This window comes from Xenopus laevis, chromosome 4S (genome assembly GCF_017654675.1).
Source record: "Xenopus laevis strain J_2021 chromosome 4S, Xenopus_laevis_v10.1, whole genome shotgun sequence".
NCBI lineage: Eukaryota > Metazoa > Chordata > Amphibia > Anura > Pipidae > Xenopus > Xenopus laevis.
This window is the reverse complement of record NC_054378.1, coordinates 127,755,359-127,774,414: the sequence shown is the minus strand read 5'-3', so window position 1 is coordinate 127,774,414 and position 19,056 is coordinate 127,755,359. Positions and strand designations below refer to the sequence as shown.

The following is a 19,056-nucleotide window of genomic DNA, read 5'->3' as shown; positions in this document are numbered from 1 at the left end:
AAACAGTAAAAACAAAAACATTTGTCTTTCTGTGCAGTAGAGTTTGCCCTCACGATTACCCAAAGCCCAGGGCGCTTCCCAAATGGCAAAATTCCATCAGCAGAAGAAGCCCAAACTATGTGAAAAATGTCCCTTACAACACCGGCCTAGCGTTCCATATGGAAAGTCTATTTCTCATGTCCAGTAGTAAAGCAAAGGCAAGCTAGAACTCCAGCTACAACGCACGCAATGCACATAAACTGTACATCAGATTTAGTTTTCAGCTCTCGGCAGGAGTTCCTTTCTGGAATCCCATGAGCCATAGCAGCTTACCAAACACAAAGGGCTACTGTCTTGAATCTGTGGCACAGTAGCCACGCATTGTATATGTCAGCTCACTCAATTGCATTGGACAGCCTGCTGCCTGGAAGGTGCATTCCCACGACATGGTTAAAAAGCCTGTGCCCAGTCATGTAAAAACAATATCAGTGCCTGGGGTTCTGAGCAGAAAATGTATTTGTACTTGGGGGGAAAGAATTTGTTGCTCTGATTTACCAATTTTATATCAGGCTGGAGGGGGTATCAAGAGATTAGACGGGCAACATTTTGCAGCATAAAGATTAAAGTGTCATGCGTTTTCTCTTAAACACAGGGCTGCTTATTGTATGCAAGAACATTCCATTGGAATATTTGTGGGAGGTATCTATCTATATATCTCTATATCTCTCTCTCTATATATAACAAACAAGGGAAAGTTGTGCTCACCACTAATTTTTAAAACCATTAGGCGGGGGTGCAATGAGGGTGTGACCACAAAATACATATAGACAAATACAAGATTCCTCTGCACTCAACCCATTATCAATATATTTAAGACAGAGACATTTTGTGCTACTGCTACTGAAAAATGCCAAGTTTGGGAGTTTTACTTTGAAAGCAGCAAGTAAGTTGCAGGTAAAACTTAGTCCCTTTGTAAAATGTATAATGAAGCAACAGAATTCTTAATGAATCAGATAAAATTAAGCGTAGGACTGGCCAGTTATGGGATGACTATGACGTAGTTGTTCAGCTTAAATATATTGTAATATATGGACAAACAATCCCTGTTTTGTTTAAAGGGTAAGGCATTTTTCAGTAGCAGTAGCACAAAATGTCTCTGTCTTATATATATTGATAATGGGTTGAGTGCAGAGGACTCTTGTATTTGTCTATATGTATTTTGTGGTCACACCCTCATTGCACCCCCGCCTAATGGTTTCAAAAATTAGTGGTGAGCACAAGTTTCCCTTGTTTGTTATAGTTATACTATGTTCACTTTTAGTATGTTATACTATGACTAATTCTAAGCAACTTTTCAAATGGTCTTTATTGTTTTATAGTTTTTGAATTATTCGCCTTCTTCTTCTGACACTTTTCAGCTTTCATATGGGGGTCACTGAACTCATCTAAAAAACAAATGCTCTGTAAGGCTACAAATGTATTGTTATTGCTACTTTTTATTACTGATCCTTCTATTCAGGCCTCTCCTATTCATATTCCAGTCTCTTATTTAAATCTAATTTGGTCCCTAGCAACCAGACTGCTGAGGGATGCACTGAATCCACTATTTTGGATTCGGCTGAACCCCCGAATCCTTCGCGAAAGATTCAGCCTAATACCAACCCAAAGCTGAGTCCTAATTTGCATATGTAAATTAGGGTTGGGAAGGGGAAAACATTTTTCCCTTGTATTGTGACAAAAAGTCACGCAATTTATCTCCCCGTCCCTAATTTGCATATGCAAATTAGGATTCGGAATAGGTTCGGCAGGGCAGAAGGATTAGGGCTAATCCGAATCCTGCTGAAAAAGGACACATTCTGGCCGAATCCCGAACCGAATCCTGGATTCGGTGCATCCCTACTAAAAAGCTAAATAACTCAAAAGTAGGAATGCACCAAATACACTATTTTGGATTCGGCTGAACCCCCGAATCCTTCGTGAAAGATCTGGCCGAATACCAAACCCTAATTTGCATATGCAAATAATGTGAGGTTATTTAAGAAAAAATTTGAACGTCCCTCCGAAAAAACCTCGAATTTCAAGAAGGCTATTAACATCTTCAAATGGCTCAACGGACCTCTGCCATTGACTTGTACATGAACTCAGCAGAGTTTAGGAGGTGAATATTCGAATTAGGACTGTTTCCATGGTCGAGGTTTGATAAATCTCACATTTGAATTTACATTCGAACAGGGTCGGACTGGGGGGCCCACCAGGACTGCTGTCCAGGGCCCCCCTATTGTGACGCGCCTCTCAGTGGGCATGCACTGTAGAGGGGGTCTGGGGTAGAGGGGGTCTGGCCCGGCAGGGGCCCATGAGGGTCGGGGCTCACTGGGTTTTTTCCTCGTGTCCCGCCAGGCCAGTCTGACCCTGCATTTGAATAGGGGGATTAACATTTGAATGTGTGAATTTTGACACCAATAAAAATTTGAAAATTATAATTTACTATTCGACCCTTAATAAATCTGCCTTTAAAGGAGACGTCAACCCTTTAAAACCTGTACCCCACCCCACAGAGGCCCCCTCCCCCCAGCCTAACTGCCCCATTCTTTATACTTACCCCTCAGTGCAGATTCTGGCATCGGAGTTCCACACAGCCATCTTCTGTGTCTTCTGGCGCTTCGGCAATTTTCGTGAGTTTCGGCACAGTCGCAGTTGTCGCGAACCAGCAAAATGCACCAACTGTGCATGCGCCAACATGCCGATCTCCCACTCAGCTTGCTGAAGACCCGGAAGATGGCTGCGTGGAACTCCTATTCCAGAATCTGCACGAGGGTTATTTATAAAGTATAGGGCATTTCCCCGGGGGGGGAGTTAGGCTGGGGGGGAGTCTCCATGGTGTGGGGGTACGGGTTTTTTTCTTAAATGGTTGACTTCTCCTTTAAATGTAATTTAGACTACACCGTTAAAACATGCTAACAGCACTGTAGAGCTGTGATATGTCCATATAGTCTGCCCCATGTAAGATAACCTAAATGTAATGACAAAAGCCCTTTTCCTCTGAATGATCCCTGTGTGATTTATGAATGTATTGCTCTACTTATGCTTTAAGTGAGGCTACAGTGGAAATATTGCTGCATTGTGACCTCACATGAACCTATATTTGTATCTGATCACAGGATTTTCCCTGGACGTACGAACAGATGAAAAGAATAACAAGACTCATAAGGGATCTGCTTGATGTTTTCCTGACTGACATTATACAGGACACCAGGGATACTTCCGACAATATCCCACTCCCCCTCCCACATTCCCCCCTGTAGTGTGGCCTTCGGAGGGATATTTATAAAAAAAAAAAGCATGGCTTCCATCTGTTGGAAACTAGAACTCCCAGCTCCCCCAGCCAGCCTTAGTTCACAACAACTAAAGGGAGGAAGGCCAAAGGAATGAGGCATAGGAAAGAAATGGCAAACCTTTAAATGCTATTGTTTTTTTATTTTCTTTTTGTCATTGTCTAATGGAAATATTAAATTTGACCTGTAGATAAACTAGGGATGCACCGAATCCACTATTTTGGATTCGGCCGAACCCCCGAATCCTTTTCGAAAAATTTGGCGGAATAACAAACCCAAATCCTAATTTGCATATGAAAATTAGGGGTGGGAAGGTGAAATTTTTTTTTACTTCCTTGTTTTGTGACAAAAAGTTACACAATTTCCCTCCACGACCCTAATTTGCATATGCAAATTAGGATTCGGTTCGGCCGGGGAGAAGGATTTGGCCGAATCCTGGCGAATCCCAGATTCGGTGCATCCCTAAAATAAACTCTGAAATTGAGTTGTATTTACTATGAGCCACCCAACTTGGCTTTTTTTGTGTGGAATTTGTGAAATGAAATAGCTAGAGCAGTTTGTACATTATTCATACAAAGACAAATCTACTTCTTTGGTGTCACACTTTGGCCAGATCAGCAGTTAAACTCTGATAATGATGGCAAACTGACCCCCCCCATAGGATTGGTAACTAAACAAATCTGCAACATACCCTAATAGATGAAAGTTACCAAGAGAATCGGATTTTTTAGTCTAGAATACACGGTTTGCCCTTATTTATCAATAAAAAAAACTTGAAAAAAAATCGGATCAGGAAAAAACGCAGCCTTTTTGGATTGTCGGGGTTTGACACTGGTTTTTCCTCCGAAACTAAAATTTTTAGTTGTTTTCGGGCTTCAAACGGGAAAAATTTGGGGTTGAGTTTGAGTTTTTGAGGAAAAAAAAGCGTCAACCCCTGAAAACTCTGAACATTTCTTGAGGTTAAGGGGACATCTGCCATTGACTTTTACATGAATTCGGCAGGTTTTTAGATGGCGTATTTTTGGATTCGGACTTGAAACAGCTCATTGCATAATAAATCCGCCCTGACGCCACAAAAAAATTGCACATTAATAAATATCCACCTGAGAGTTGCAGGTTAACAAGATACAGAAGGTGAAAGGCTCAACATTTATGTTCTGGAAAATGATTATCTTAATTTGGTGTATTGACAGGTCAAAATCTCTTTTAGACCCAGTTTGGAGACATGACAAAGCCCAGACACACACACACAGTTATGATTGGCTCAGAAAGAACATGGATGTATTAACTGGTGTTGTCTCTCAGGGTTGCTTACCTCTTGGTCCCGTCACCTGCACTGCCAGGGGAGCAATTCCAGCTTTGCTGCTATTCACAGTAAACTGCTGGGGGATATTTGCTCGTACTGCTGTGCCCAGCCCAGGCCCAGATGTCTTGACCTTGCCGGGATCCACAACATCTTTCACTGGTACTCTGAATGGACTGCCTGCAAAGTATATACAGAGAAAAATGTAAGTCTGCAGGAGCAAAGGCTCATAGTAGGACAACATTCAGCTTTCTAGAACACAAGTGTTTCCTCCAACAAATACTTCAATGGTGGAGGGGAGGATAGGTCCATTAAGAGAGCATGATGGGAAGTGTCCTGTGAGGTAACCAGGAAATACTTACAGCAAATGAGAGAGTGAGGGGGAGTATCCTGTGAGGTAACCAGGAAGTACTTACAGCAAATGAGAGAGTGAGGGGGATGTGAGGTAACCAAGCACTTACAGGGGGAGTGTCCCATGTGGTAACCAGGAAGCATTTACAGCAAATGAGAGTGAAGGGGAGTGTCCTGTGAGGTAACCAGGAAGTACTTACAGCAAATGAGAGAGTGAGGGGGAGTGTCCTGTGAGGTAACAGGGAAGCACTTACAGCAAATGAGAGAGTGAGGGGGAGTGTCCTGTGAGGCAGGAAGTACTTACAGCAAATGAGAGCATGAGGGGAGTGTCCTGTGAGGTAACCAGGAAGTACTTACAGCAAATGAGAGAGTGAGGGAGAGTGTCCTGTGAGGTAACCAGGAAGTACTTACAGCAAACGAGAGTGAGGGGGAGTGTCCTGTGAGGTAACCGGGAAGTACTTACAGCAAATGAGAGAGTGAGGGGGAGTGTCCTGTGAGGTAACTGGGAAGCACTTTCAGCAAATGAGAGAGTGAGGGGGAGTGTCCTGTGAGGTAACCTGGAAGCACTTTCAGTAAATGAGAGAGTGAGGGAGAGTGTCCCGTGAGGTAACCTGGAAGCACTTTCAGCAAATGAGAGTGAGGTGGAGTGTCCTGTGAGTAGGGTTGCCACCTTTTATAAAAAAATTTAATGGCTGCTGGGGGGCGGGGCCTCAACGGGGCAGGACGTGATGTCAAAAGGGGCGGGACGTGACATCAAAAGGGGCAGGGCCACAGACACCATGGACGTAGAAGAGGCAAAAGAAAAGGTAAGTTGCAGGGGATTGGGGGCAGGCCGAGGGCTCCTTTTAATCGTATTACAACTTTACCGGCAGCTACATTGCCGGTAAATTTGTAATAACGGCCCCGGCCTTGGCAGGTATTTTACCGGCTAGGCCGGTAAAATACCGGGCGGGTGGCAACCCTACACGTGAGGTAACCTGGAAGCACTTTCAGCAAATGAGAGAGTGAGGGGAGTGTCCCGTGAGGTAACCAGGAAGTACTTACAGCAAATGAGAGAGTGAGGGGAGTGTCCTGTGAGGTAACCAGGAAGTACTTTCAGCAAATGAGAGAGTGAGGGGAGTGTCCCGTGAGGTAACCAGGAAGCATTTACAGCAAATGAGAGAGTGAAGGGGGAGTGTCCTGTGAGGTAACCAGGAAGTACTTACAGCAAATGAGAGAGTGAAGGGGAGTGTCCTGTGAGGTAACCAGGAAGTACTTACAGCAAATGAGAGAGTGAGGGGGAGTGTCCTGTGAGGTAACCAGGAAGTACTTACAGCAAATGAAAGAGTGAGGAGGAGTGTCCTGTGAGGTAACCAGGAAGTACTTACAGCAAATGAGAGTGAGGGGGGGAGTGTCCTGGTAGGTAACCAGGAAGCATTTACAGCAAATGAGAGAGTGAATGGGGAGTGTCCTGTGAGGTAACCAGGAAGTACTTACAGCAAATGAGAGAGTGGGGGAGTGTCCCGTGAGATAACCTGGAAGCACTTTCAGCAATGAGAGAGTGAGGGGAGTGTCCTGTGAGGTAACCAGGAAACACTTATAGCTAATGAGAGAGTGAGGGGGAGTGTCCTGTGAGGTAACCGGGAAACACTTACAGCTAATGAGAGTGAGGGGAGTGTCCGACGCAACACAACTGTCGGATGCAAATGCTGCGTCTGCATTCGACAGTAGTGTCGCGTCGGAACAACACTGCCACTTCATCCTTCATTCTATCTCTTACCTTAGTTCCGTCACATGTATTATTTTGCAGCGCGTCGGATTGCGCCGAAAACGTCTGTGCAGTCCTACCCTAAGCCAAATCTCAAAATAGTGGATTCCATGCATCTCATCTGCCCCTAATGTAAAAATCTAAATCTACCGGATGCCCAGAATGCTGGCTTGGGTTAAATACACATACATTTCATTATTTTTAGATCCAAGCTATTTTTGCAGGCTGTTCTCCAGAATCCCAACAAAATACCTAGAATCCCTTTAACTAAACACAGGTTTAAAATGACACCTTTTCCTCCATTGTAAAAATAATAAGAAATAACAATTACTGGAATAACCAATAGAGTTTCCCTAATACCTGGAATATGCTCTCCATTATATGTTATATTCACATCATAGTCCCCTGGAACATATGGAGTGTATTCCACACTGCAGCTGCCATCTTTGTTGTCTTTACAAGACATTTTGGATTCCGAGGGTCCTTCAACTGTAATTCCCAGACCACCAATCCCAGCCCCCCTGCAAAAAAAATATTATTTGCACAATTACAAGTCAAAATATTTTGTGCCCCTGTATTGTATAGTGCTCCACTTAACCACAATCCCATTCTCCCTGCTGCCTTTATCTGGTATACCCATTACTGTTTTAACACAAAAGCTCCTCATTGTTCATTGCCTGTATTATATCTGAGCAGAAAAGTACAGAAACAGAAATTAAAAAGTCCCCACATTTTATTATGTTGGAAGGGCAATTACAATGTTGTGTTCAATGCATGACTGCTTAGTGAAATTAAAAATATATCTGGTCAAGTTTAAAATATGTTCTATTTGTGCGCCCTGCAATCAAAGGGAAGATCAAAGACAATCTTGTACAATATACAGTGAGAAATGGGAACCAAAGCTTTACGCATGAATTCTTAGTGTATATAAATATCAATCTTGTAACCAACATCAGTCTATAATTAGTGTTTATCTGCTTTTGATTTCCTGTAACTAGGCAATTTTCTGTATATATATATATATATATATATATATATATATATATATATATATATATATATATATATATATATATACACATATGGGTGGAAGGTGCTGTATAATTTGCCTTATTATTTATGTTGCTTATACAGTGCCAACACATTAACACACACATATTTTACACACACATCAGTCCCTGCCCCAGTAGAGCTTACAATCTAAGGAACCTACCATATTTACACACAGTAGGGTCAATTTTATTATGGGCCAATTAACGTGTCTGGATGTTCTTGGCGTATGGAAGGAAAATGGAGTTCCCAGAGTGGTTTCAAGTTTTCTAAGGGGATAATTTTGCCAAGGAGCAATGGCACTAGCGTTACTAGTGAATCTAATGCTGAACTATACTGTATAAGCAAAACCCTTACAAACAATTCCAGTTAGACCGCACTTACTGAAAAGGCCAGTGTATCATCGGGTGCACGTCATGTGGCCTGTTCATCAAGGCTCCATTGTTGCATTAATTCTCTCCCAGTAGACAGCACTCCAGTTTCAATAAAACTGTCTTTATTGTGTATGGGACAGCAGCATAAAATTACAATGTTTCGAGTGGCACTCCACTCTTTGTCATGCTTGACAAAGAGTGGAGTGCCACTCGAAACGTTGTAATTTTATGCTGCTGTCCCATACACAATAAAGACGGTTTTATTGAAACTGGAGTGCTGTCTACTGGGAGAGAATTAAGCAAAACCCTTAGACCATTTTACTTTCTACCTCTCAAAATCATCCTGTGCAACAAAATAACTCCCTGCTGGCCTTAGAACGCAGATTCTATTCTATTAGTATCATAGTATATTATTTAATTCATGTACAAGTCAATAAAAACAACAAAGTGCATCCGGTAGGAATGGAACTAGGCTGGGGGTGTCCTCTACTAACCTTGTAATGATCTGAGAACAAGTTTGGCTTGCTTGTCACAGCTTCTGTGAGGTCCCGAGCACCTTGGGCGCTTTCACACGGTCAGGGTAGCACCCCTCTGTCACTCCTACTTTGAATGGGCTGTTGGGGACGGCTTCATCATTCATAGGTCACCTTAATTGTATGGAACACCTGAAACATCAAACATAGAGTATGCGGTTTGTAAACTTGGCGTGGGAACTTCCAACTGCTTTTGATCTGCAACTCACAAAACAGTGATTGGATGTGTGGTAGAAAGTCATGTCGTTCCTTCTCAATGGTTACAATTTGATAGCTGTAGGGTTTATTTTAATCAGAATAAAAATAAAGTTCTGGGAATATTTTAAATGTTAAAAAATATTTAAAATAATTAGAATAAAAGTGATTAAGGACAGTGTTGGACTGGCCCACCGGGATACCAGGAAAACTCCTGTGGGCCCAGGTGTCCAGGAGGCCCTGTCGGCTGCTAAAGATTTTGGCCTATTTCATGGCCATTTCGTATTTCTTAGGGAGAACCAAAGAGTGCCTAAATACCAGTAGATGGAATAATAGATTATAGTATGTAAAGAAAAGAGACTAGGAGAATAGAGGTTGAGTGAGGAGAGGAAGATAATAATTAGTACTCAGAGTGGGCCCCTGGTCTATGGTTCTTTGGTGGGCCCCTGGTCTAAGGTTTTTGGGTGGGCCCCTCGTGTCCTAGTCCGACAATGATTAAGGATCATGATAAAGACAAATAGCAACAAGAACATGCCTGGAGCTCTGTTGGCTTACTCCCACAGTCAAGCAGGTGTTTTTACTTTGTTGCCTGGATAACTGCACAGTAGGAACCAGAGTTTAATTTAGATCCAGCCCTAGGCATTGGCCCACAGCATGTCCTGTCCACTCTCCAACCAGCACAGTTCTTTGCTGATTGAAGCAATGAGCGACCCTCAAAGTCCCTATGACCCTTTGTTTTTGAAAACCTTAGCAAGGCAGCTCCCCTGCTAAATTTAAACGTGCAAATGAAGCAAGAGCTCTGTGCACACAGAAAGCCATATGCCCGATAGTGGATTGCATGTTTAACAGTAGATCATGCAGTGTAAACAAGGAAATGATTACATTTAAGATCGATAGACCAGATTAAAAATAGAGAAGTTAGATGGATTAAAGAAGAAAAAAGTATGTGGTTTCAACAGTAAATAAAATAAACGCCAGGCACCCCCATCCTTATTCATTTTAATTGCTCCAAGAAGTGAGCATATAGTAGTCAGACGATGGCAGCCCCTCGGTAAGGTTTCTTGGTTACTGACACAGGCCTGAGTTACAGCTGTATTTTAATTGGCTCGCAAGGCTCGAATGAATTACGATGCGAGCGTGAGGTCATAGTGTGTGTGGGGGGGAAACTGCATTACCGGCCTTTTAAAATCCAGACTTCTTGAGTTCTGTATTAAAAGGGTCCATAAGTCAGTGTGTTCTACAATGTTGTATACACAAGTGATATGTCACTCTTACACTTGTGGTTTATTTATTAAGCTCCAAATACCCGAAATCCAAAAAATTCGGATTTTCAGACCTTTAAAAAAAAACAACTTATTTTTCAGAATTATTTAAGTACGATGGTATGAAAACTCAGAATCCAAAACCCGGCATCTCGGGGTCCTGTATTAGTCAATAGGAAGGTCCCAGTGTCTGCGCTGCTGTCAATACAGATATCTGATGATTTTGGGCCAAAAGTATTTTTGCAAAAAAGTCCTAAAAAGTTTTCGCCCAAACTTTTTTGTTTGAATATAAATAAGGTCCATTCGGGAATTCGGAGGTGCTCTGATTTTATCTTAGAATTACTGAGATAAATTTGGAGCTTGATAAATAACCCTCTAATGTATAATGTTGAAATTTTATAACAATCCCTCTAATTTACACATCACAAGGGCCAGAGCGTACTGAATATATAATGCTGGACAGTCTATATAACTGTAGCTTGAGTTTCTCCAGCTGATTCAGTCTAAGGGCAATGTCATTTCCGGGAGATACCGGTTCAAAAATGTAATTAAAATTGATTATTGCGGAACTAGAAAAGTTATGACAAAGCTGTGCCTCCTTGGCTTACACTGGGAGGAGAGCAGCCTACAAAAAATAATTATGCTCCGCCTATCAAGAGCATCCAAAAAGCAGGAAACATAAAAAACCAAACTCCATCTCTTTTCCTTAAAGGGGATCTGTCACCCTAAAAAATAATTTCAAATCCTGTTTTATGATGTTATTCAAGCAAAATAAACTTCACTTATACCATATACATGATTTCAATTTTATTTCTTTTAGTCTTGTAAATCACAATCACATCAAGCAGGCAGCAGCCATTTTGTTTACACTGTTAGTAAGGCAAGCTAAAATCTTGCCCAAATCATGTTGATACACCATAATGGAGCACCTGATGCCCATGCACTGGCTACAAAATTAATGGGGGGAATGTAAGGAGGGCAGTGACATGTACGAACTGCAGAATGGAAAGTGAAGTAATTGCCTGCCCCGCCTCTATGACTAAGGCTTAAAAGAGGGACAGGCAATATATGATTGACAGCTGAAGGTTTTAAATTAGTTTATAACCAGTATAGCTGCTTTAATAAAAAAAATAATTTGGTTGATTAATTTAAAAGGACTTTTATTATACATACAGTATTTTCATGAGTGGATGACAGGTCCCTTTTAATACTGATAGGAGAACAGCCAAGACGCAGGAAGTATGGAAAGGAACAAGCCCCACCTACAAGCCCCCTACCTTAATGCTGGCAGGAGAGCAGCCTATAGAGTATATTTAAGTCATGCACTTAACTATAAATTCAGTTTCCGAGGGGATATTTATTTTGGGTAAAATTCACACTGGGTCAGGTTCAGAAACAATGTGCCCCATCCTATAACAAAAAATGTTGAACTAAAGGAAATATATTTTTTTATACAATTGCTGCAAATGTAATGCTTCCTTGAACATATTATTATTATTATTATTATTATTAGCCCTGTGAAATGAATGTGCTTATATTAGGGATGCACCGAATCCAGGATTCGGTTCGGGATTCGGCCTTTTTCAGCAGGATTCCGCCGAATCCTTCTGCCCTGCCGAACCCAAATCCGAATTTGCATATGCAAATTAAGGCGGGGAGGGGAATTGCATGACTTTTTGTCACAAAACAAGGAAGTAAAAATGTTTTCCCCTTCCCACCCCTAATTTGCATATGCTGAATCTCTCGCAAAGGAGTGGATTTCGGTGCATCCCTAGCTTATATATCACATGAATTACATAACATGTAACATACAGAATTACATAAATAACAACCGATACAAAAGGTGAGGAAGACCCTGTGCCAAAAGGCTTACAATCTAAAGGGAAAGGGAATGAGACACAAGGTGTGGTTAGTGGGCAACAATCGAAATAAATCAAAATAAGCAGGTGAGAGATATAGCATAAGGTATTACATATGGTAGCTAAACAGAGTGAGGCTAGGCTTCTCTAAATAACTGTGTTTTTAAAGAGATCTTTTGAAAGCAGAAAGTTTGGGAGAGAGTCGGACCAACTGTGGGAGAGAGTTCCAGAGGAGGAGTGCAGCCCTTGCAAAGTCTTGAATGTGAGCGTGTGAGGAGTAATGAGAGAAGAGTTGAGGAGCAGGTCAGTAGAGGAGCATAGTGAACAGATCTACAGATGAGTTCAGAGATGTAGGGAGGGACAGAGTTAAGAAGTGCTTTGAATGTCAGGGATATATCCAAAAAGATTTAAAGAAATATTCCTATGCCAAGTAAATATCTGTATTATACTGGCTTTAAAATGAGTTTGCTTGAATGGCATCCACACAGCATGAAGAAATATAACCAGTGTATCAGATGTATATCTTTCCTTCAATACGTTACCTTTTTCAAAGGGAGTGTACTCCACAAAGTAAGTTCCATCTCCATTATCTCTTAGAACATAATCGGTGGACGCACCGGACGGATTAGTGATTTGGTTTCGACGTGATCGCCTCCAGTTTTGGCTAGTGATTTGCATCCACGGTAAAGTCTGTTGTAGCTTCTCTAAAAACCCCTGCGATGGAAGAAAATGGCAATCACCCAGCAAAACACACAATCAAAATGAATGTATCCCGAAATTAATTTTATTGCGCCACCATGACAATCCATAGACAGGAACTTCACATTCTGCTTTTGAGTAAAACATTCCATCTGCCCTTGAAGGTGCGGTTCACCTTTGTGTTCACCGTTGTATGTTATACTATTACTAATTCTAAGCAACTATTCAATTGGTCTTTATTTTTTCATTTTTATTAGTTTTTGAATAATTTGCCTTCTTCTTCTGACCCTTTCCAGCTTTCAAATGGGGATCACTGACCCCATCTAAAACACAAATGCTCTGTAAGGCTACAAATGTATTTTTGTTGCTACTTTTTATTATTCAACTTTCTTTCTCTACATCATACTTAAAGGTGAACAACCTATTTTAATAACCTGGAAAAGCCAGCAAATGCCAGCTTTGTACAGAATGATAAGAATTCTGGAGTCCCCAGTAGTGATGTGTGGTTTGGGATTTCCCCGACCAGCACCCGACCCTAACCCGCCCTCCCTTAGCCCGCCTGCATCCGCACTTCCGGGTTGCTTTTATAGACCCGCCCACCCCATCACAAAAGAGGCGCGGCGAGCAAGTGCATCGTCTATAAAAGACAAATCTGGATGGCATTTGAGCTCATCCCGCACCTGCGAAGAAGCATGAGAGGTCGGCCCAAACCCGCCAGACCTGCGGCTATTGGACCAGCCCGCACATCACTAGTCGCCAGTGTCTACTCTGTTACGGCTGATCAGAGTTGGTGGGTCCCCGCCAGCAAAAAGCAAGCTGCATCTATCTGATTTGTTTCAAGCTCTGGGTACTGATAAAGTTATTGAGGAATTATCAATTATGTGCCCAGCACCTTCCTCCTCTGTTTTCTGTATGTTCCAAGGGATCAAGATCATACTAATTGGAACTAAGTGGGAGTTTAACACTGCAATCTCCCATTCAGCGGTCTAAAGGTGGCCATAGATGCACCAATAATATCGTATGAAACAAACTTTTGTGCGATTTTCGGAGCGTGTATGGTGGCAGATGAGCCGACCGATATCGGCAGAAGACTTGGGCTGGCCGGAAAATTTTGATTGGGCACCCAAACATCGCCCATTGTTAGTGCTGAATCATCAGATACAGGCAGAATTCTATTGTTTCTATCTGTATATCTGACGATTCAGCTCCACACGTGTGTATTGAAAAGAACAATTTTTCCTGTAAAGAGCGTAATTGTTACGTCTATGGCCTTATGTGTCATAGAATTTATGAAAAAGTTCACCTTAACAGCTAACCCTATCAGGGTTATCAAATTTGCTTACCTTTTTCTTTAATTCCTGGTCCGAACACTTTAATATTACTGGTATCCACAGCTGGATCAACTTTAACTCGGGCAGGGAACTTTGGCACTTGATCTCCACCGTATTTCAATGCCAGTGTATACATGCCAGCAAAAAGTGGCACGTAGGTGACTGTGTATGTCCCGTCTTTGTTATCCTGTACATTAACCTCCGCTTGTGACCCAGAATCAGAGACAGACTCAACTGCCAGGTCACCTGGTCCTGCTTGGGAACAGTCCACATGAATCAAGCCAGTTTCTCCTACTTTGCCATGCTCGAGGCCTGGACCCGTGGCGATTACTTTGGAAGGATCAAAGGGCATTTCAACATTTGCTTGAAAAGGTGACCCCGGAATGTGGGTTTCCTCAAACAGGATGTTAACAAAATATTCTCCTGGTGTAGTAGGGAGGTAGGAGACAGAACATGTGCCATCGCCATTGTCAGAACATTCAATCTTCGCTTCACAAGGTCCTTCAACAGTTAGACCCAAACCACCAGTTCCAGCTCCTTTTGTATCAATGGTAAACTCGGCAGGTTTTCCAACAAGACCACCTTTGAGACCTGGTCCATAGGCCTTCACCTAAATAGAAAGTTGCCCATTGGGCAGACAAAACAAGAGTTACAAAAATATAGACCAAAATAGATCTCTGGACCATAGTTTGCATGTACTGAACTTTGATATATCCTTGGACAGAAACCCTAAGTTTTTAATGGGAGTTTTACTTCAAAAACAACAAGAGGGACTGTAAGTTTGACAAGCCTAATAAAGCGTTACTATCTCCCTTCTGTCCTGCTGCTTCCATCCACAGTACAGACTACCCCCCCTTATCCTGAGGGGCCCCACTATCCCCTATAGGAATCACTAAGGAAACGGTTGGCCATGCCTTTTTGTGTTGACTTGCATCCTGTGATTAATACAAATAGTCTGCATCAAAACCTTGAAATCCCTTATAATCTGATATCTTCTGGTAACGTAAATATGAATTAGTCCTGCAACTCAATCAAGGACTGATAACAGTATTATACCCCTTAAAGTATATCAGACACTTGCCCTGTTGGGAACTTCTTGATCTACATGCCACTGAACAGAATGGCCCAAAAAGCCATTGCCATTAAAGTCTATGGTTGACTTTACACTGGCTGAACATTGTTGGCTTAAATGTAACAAAGGCCTCTCTCACTGGAGGATTTCTGTACCTCATGGGAACATGAAGAAATAAAAGCGTGGAAGGTATTACAGCTAAGCCGTGCCAATTAATTTTTGTTACAAATCCATGTTTTCCATCAATGCATCAGCACACATCAAGCACATGTAACACTCTGCAGAGCACCAGGCACTTAGCTGGGTTACACTCTTGGGGTATCTCAAATCCCAGGTCTGTACAGAATATGATTAACATGGAGCTCACTTGTTGTGACTTGTGATAAATTCTCACTTTGGGGTCACACATACAGTGGTGTGAAAAACTATTTGCCCCCTTCCTGATTTCTTATTCTTTTGCATGTTTGTCACACAAAATGTTTCTGATCATCAAACACATTTAACTATTAGTCAAAGATAACACAAGTAAACACAAAATGCAGTTTTTAAATGAGGGTTTTTATTATTTAGGGAGAAAAGAAATCCAAACCTGTGTGAAAAAGTAATTGCCCCCTGAACCTAATAACTGGTTGGGCCACCCTTAGCAGCAATAACTGCAATCAAGCGTTTGCGATAACTTGCAATGAGTCTTTTACAGCGCTCTGGAGGAATTTTGGCCCACTCATCTTTGCAGAATTGTTGTAATTCAGCTTTATTTGAGGGTTTTCTAGCATGAACCGCCTTTTTTAAGGTCATGCCACAACATCTCAATAGGATTCAGGTCAGGACTTTGACTAGGCCACTCCAAAGTCTTCATTTTGTTTTTCTTCAGCCATTCAGAGGTGGATTTGCTGGTGTGTTTTGGGTCATTGTCCTGCTGCAGCACCCAAGATCGCTTCAGCTTGAGTTGACGAACAGATGGCCGGACATTCTCCTTCAGGATTTTTTGGTAGACAGTAGAAATCATGGTTCCATCTATCACAGCAAGTCTTCCAGGTCCTGAAGCAGCAAAACAACCCCAGACCATCACACTACCACCACCATATTTTACTGTTGGTATGATGTTCTTTTTCTGAAATGCTGTGTTACTTTTACGCCAGAATGTAACGGGACGCGCACCTTCCAAAAAGTTCAACTTTTGTCTCGTCGGTCCACAAGGTATTTTCCCAAAAATCTTGGCAATCATTGAGATGTTTTTTAGCAAAATTGAGACGAGCCTTAATGTTCTTTTTGCTTAAAAGTGGTTTGCGCCTTGGAAATGTGCCATGCAGGCCGTTTTTGCCCAGTCTCTTTCTTATGGTGGAGTCGTGAACACTGACCTTAATTGAGGCAAGTGAGGCCTGCAGTTCTTTAGATGTTGTCCTGGGGTCTTTTGTGGCCTCTCGGATGAGTTGTCTCTGCGCTCTTGGGTAATTTTGGTCGGCCGGCCACTCCTGGGAAGCTTCACCACTGTTCCATTTTTTGTCATTTGTGGATAATGGCTCTCACTGTGGTTCGCTGGCATCCCAAAGCTTTAGAAATGGCTTTATAACCTTTGAAATTGAACTCAGGTGTGATAAACCACAGTTAAGTTATTTTTTAACAAGGGGGACAATCACTTTTTCACACAGGCCCATGTAGATTTGGAGTTTTTTTTCTCCCTTAATAACGTAAACCTTCATTTAAAAACTGCATTTTGTGTTCAATTATGTTATCTTGAGCAGAAACATTTAAGTGTGACAAACATGCAAAAGAATAAGAAATCAGGAAGGGGGCAAATAGTTTTTCACACCACTGTAGATATGTGAGAACGTTGTCCATTTATATTGGACACCACAGAATCAAACTGATAGCAATGCAGCAGCAAAGGCTGATAAATAGATAAACATCCATAAAATTCAAACTTTCAAGGGTCCAATTCTATTTATGGTCTACAAAACAAAGGCCAACATTGACTTTAATGATACTGAACCCCTTCCTTTTCTGGTACCTAATGATACCATCCTTCAATTATAAGGAATGGCATGGTTCTTGGAATTACAAGTTTCCCTGATAAGATCCCTCTTCTGATCCTCAATGTATTTACACCTTTCTTCATATTATTACCCGATTCCTATGAAGCTCAGCTGCCTTTCTATCAGTTCATTTCTGCTCAGATCAAGTATTTTAAATATTGCTTCAAAGAGCAACTTTGTATTAGTGTGGGGATTAGAAACTTAACATGGGATACACTGGGCTGCCAGTACAACATACAATAACTTATTAATGAAACTTGTTCTATTGAGTTGCGTTCCTCTCCAAGGAGAGTTGTCATTTTACCTTTGATGGATCAGGAGGCAAAGTGGCTTCCACTACATATGGACTTCCAGGAACTGGATTCCCATCATAAGTCACATCAACATTGTACAGACCCTCCTCTTTGGGAATATATTTCACAGTGCTGCACTCTTTACCACCAACAGGTTCCACCAGACACGGGACTGATTTTCGGCTAGGGCTGGAGATCTTCACCTCCAGTTTTCCTTGCCCACCAGCTCCATTAGGATCCACAGTAAACAGCTGATCTTTGCCAACCTCCACTCCTGTTAAATATAAAGACATACGTCACCCTTACCGGTTGAAAAGTTGGGCACCTGTGGGGGAGCCAGCTCTGTAGACTGGGACCACTTGTTTGGAAAGCATCTGTACTAATGTAAGTGTAAGTTTAGACGATGATCTGTCATGGACTTTTCATGAACAAGTTGGATGTTTGCTCTTCATACAGTTGTTTCTTTGGCTGTTCCTATAGCAGTTGGCAGGTGACACTTGTATTGGGAATATTTTAATTATTTGTGTGAGGTGAGATGTGAAAAGTTAATTACAATAGGCGCTTACAATCCAGAAAAAGCACAGGAGAGGCATGGAATGCATGCTTGGCTTTTCCACAAACTGTGAATAGAACGTCTGTCAGATGTAGTTAATAGCTCAGTTTTACTATGTTAGACACGTTTCTGTAGAAACCACTGATTTATGAAATCTATAACCGGTTCAAATAATGTCCCTTTAACTTACTACTTTCCAGGCCATTTATTCGGATCTTGTTCAAGTCCAGCGGCGCTGCCACCCCTACGGTAAAGGGGCTCTTCGGAATAGGGTCACCGCCGTAATTCACAGACACTTTCATTTTGCCCTAGAAGAGTTCAAAAGAACACAGTAGGAAGCAAGATGGTGAGCTAGTGATGTTCCCTCTACAGAAATGTATACGAGTATTTTGTGTGCTCTCTCTCTCTCTAGAGTACTAGTTTGTGGTTTTCTAGCTGCTGACGCTAAAGCCTAATGGCAGTCAATGGGTTGGCCAATTCTATTATTAGATAAGAATAACAGTAACCAATAGAAATATTAACTAGAACTGGACCTGGCATGGTATATGGATGTTATATTTCAATCTTCAAATTAAACAGGAATGTTATGCGGCCGTTAACAGTCAATTACAATTCCCCGCAGCCACTTCAGTTACAGCCAGATGTTTAGCTGGTGGTGATTCTGACATCCCTTTTCTTAAACCTGTAATGGGATATGATTTGCTAAAGAGACAAGACGTCTCCATCCTTTTTAGTTAAAAACTGGAAGGACAAAATAAGGGGACAGATTTGGCCCTATACCCAGACTGATGTTCTGCCAGGAAATTAGTAATTGGCAGCCATTATTACTATGAGCTCCATAGTTCAAACCTCAAGCAACTTGTAGTGCAAGGTATTAATGGCCATGGCCTTCCAGATGATACAACAATAATTATCGGCTCATGCAAAGATCCAGACTGAGATTTGAAATAGGCCCTGAAATTTCAAGTACACAGAGACCGAAACAGCCCCCCACAATCCCAAAAATTTGTGCACTAGGTCAGCTGGGAGTCTTGTCAAAACGCAGGTCATGGGAATAACACTGGGAATTGAACCAATGATAATGAATCAG

At 41.8% G+C, this 19,056-nt stretch overlaps 1 pseudogene across 1 annotated transcript in view; it reads right to left on the bottom strand.

Moving 5' to 3' along the window:
* The window catches only part of LOC108705609, a 93,422-nt pseudogene extending 74,571 nt beyond the window's left edge, over positions 1 to 18,851 (bottom strand). Inside the window, exons 1-9 of the transcript XR_005967443.1 lie at positions 18,816 to 18,851; positions 18,157 to 18,274; positions 17,425 to 17,687; positions 14,028 to 14,625; positions 12,523 to 12,699; positions 8,642 to 8,801; positions 7,073 to 7,243; positions 4,627 to 4,794; positions 1,914 to 1,936 (exon numbers count right to left, since the gene is read on the bottom strand). The product of XR_005967443.1 is annotated as a filamin-B-like (transcript). The remainder of the gene's footprint in view (positions 1 to 1,913; positions 1,937 to 4,626; positions 4,795 to 7,072; positions 7,244 to 8,641; positions 8,802 to 12,522; positions 12,700 to 14,027; positions 14,626 to 17,424; positions 17,688 to 18,156; positions 18,275 to 18,815) is intronic.
* Between the last annotated feature and the right edge of the window lie 205 nt (positions 18,852 to 19,056).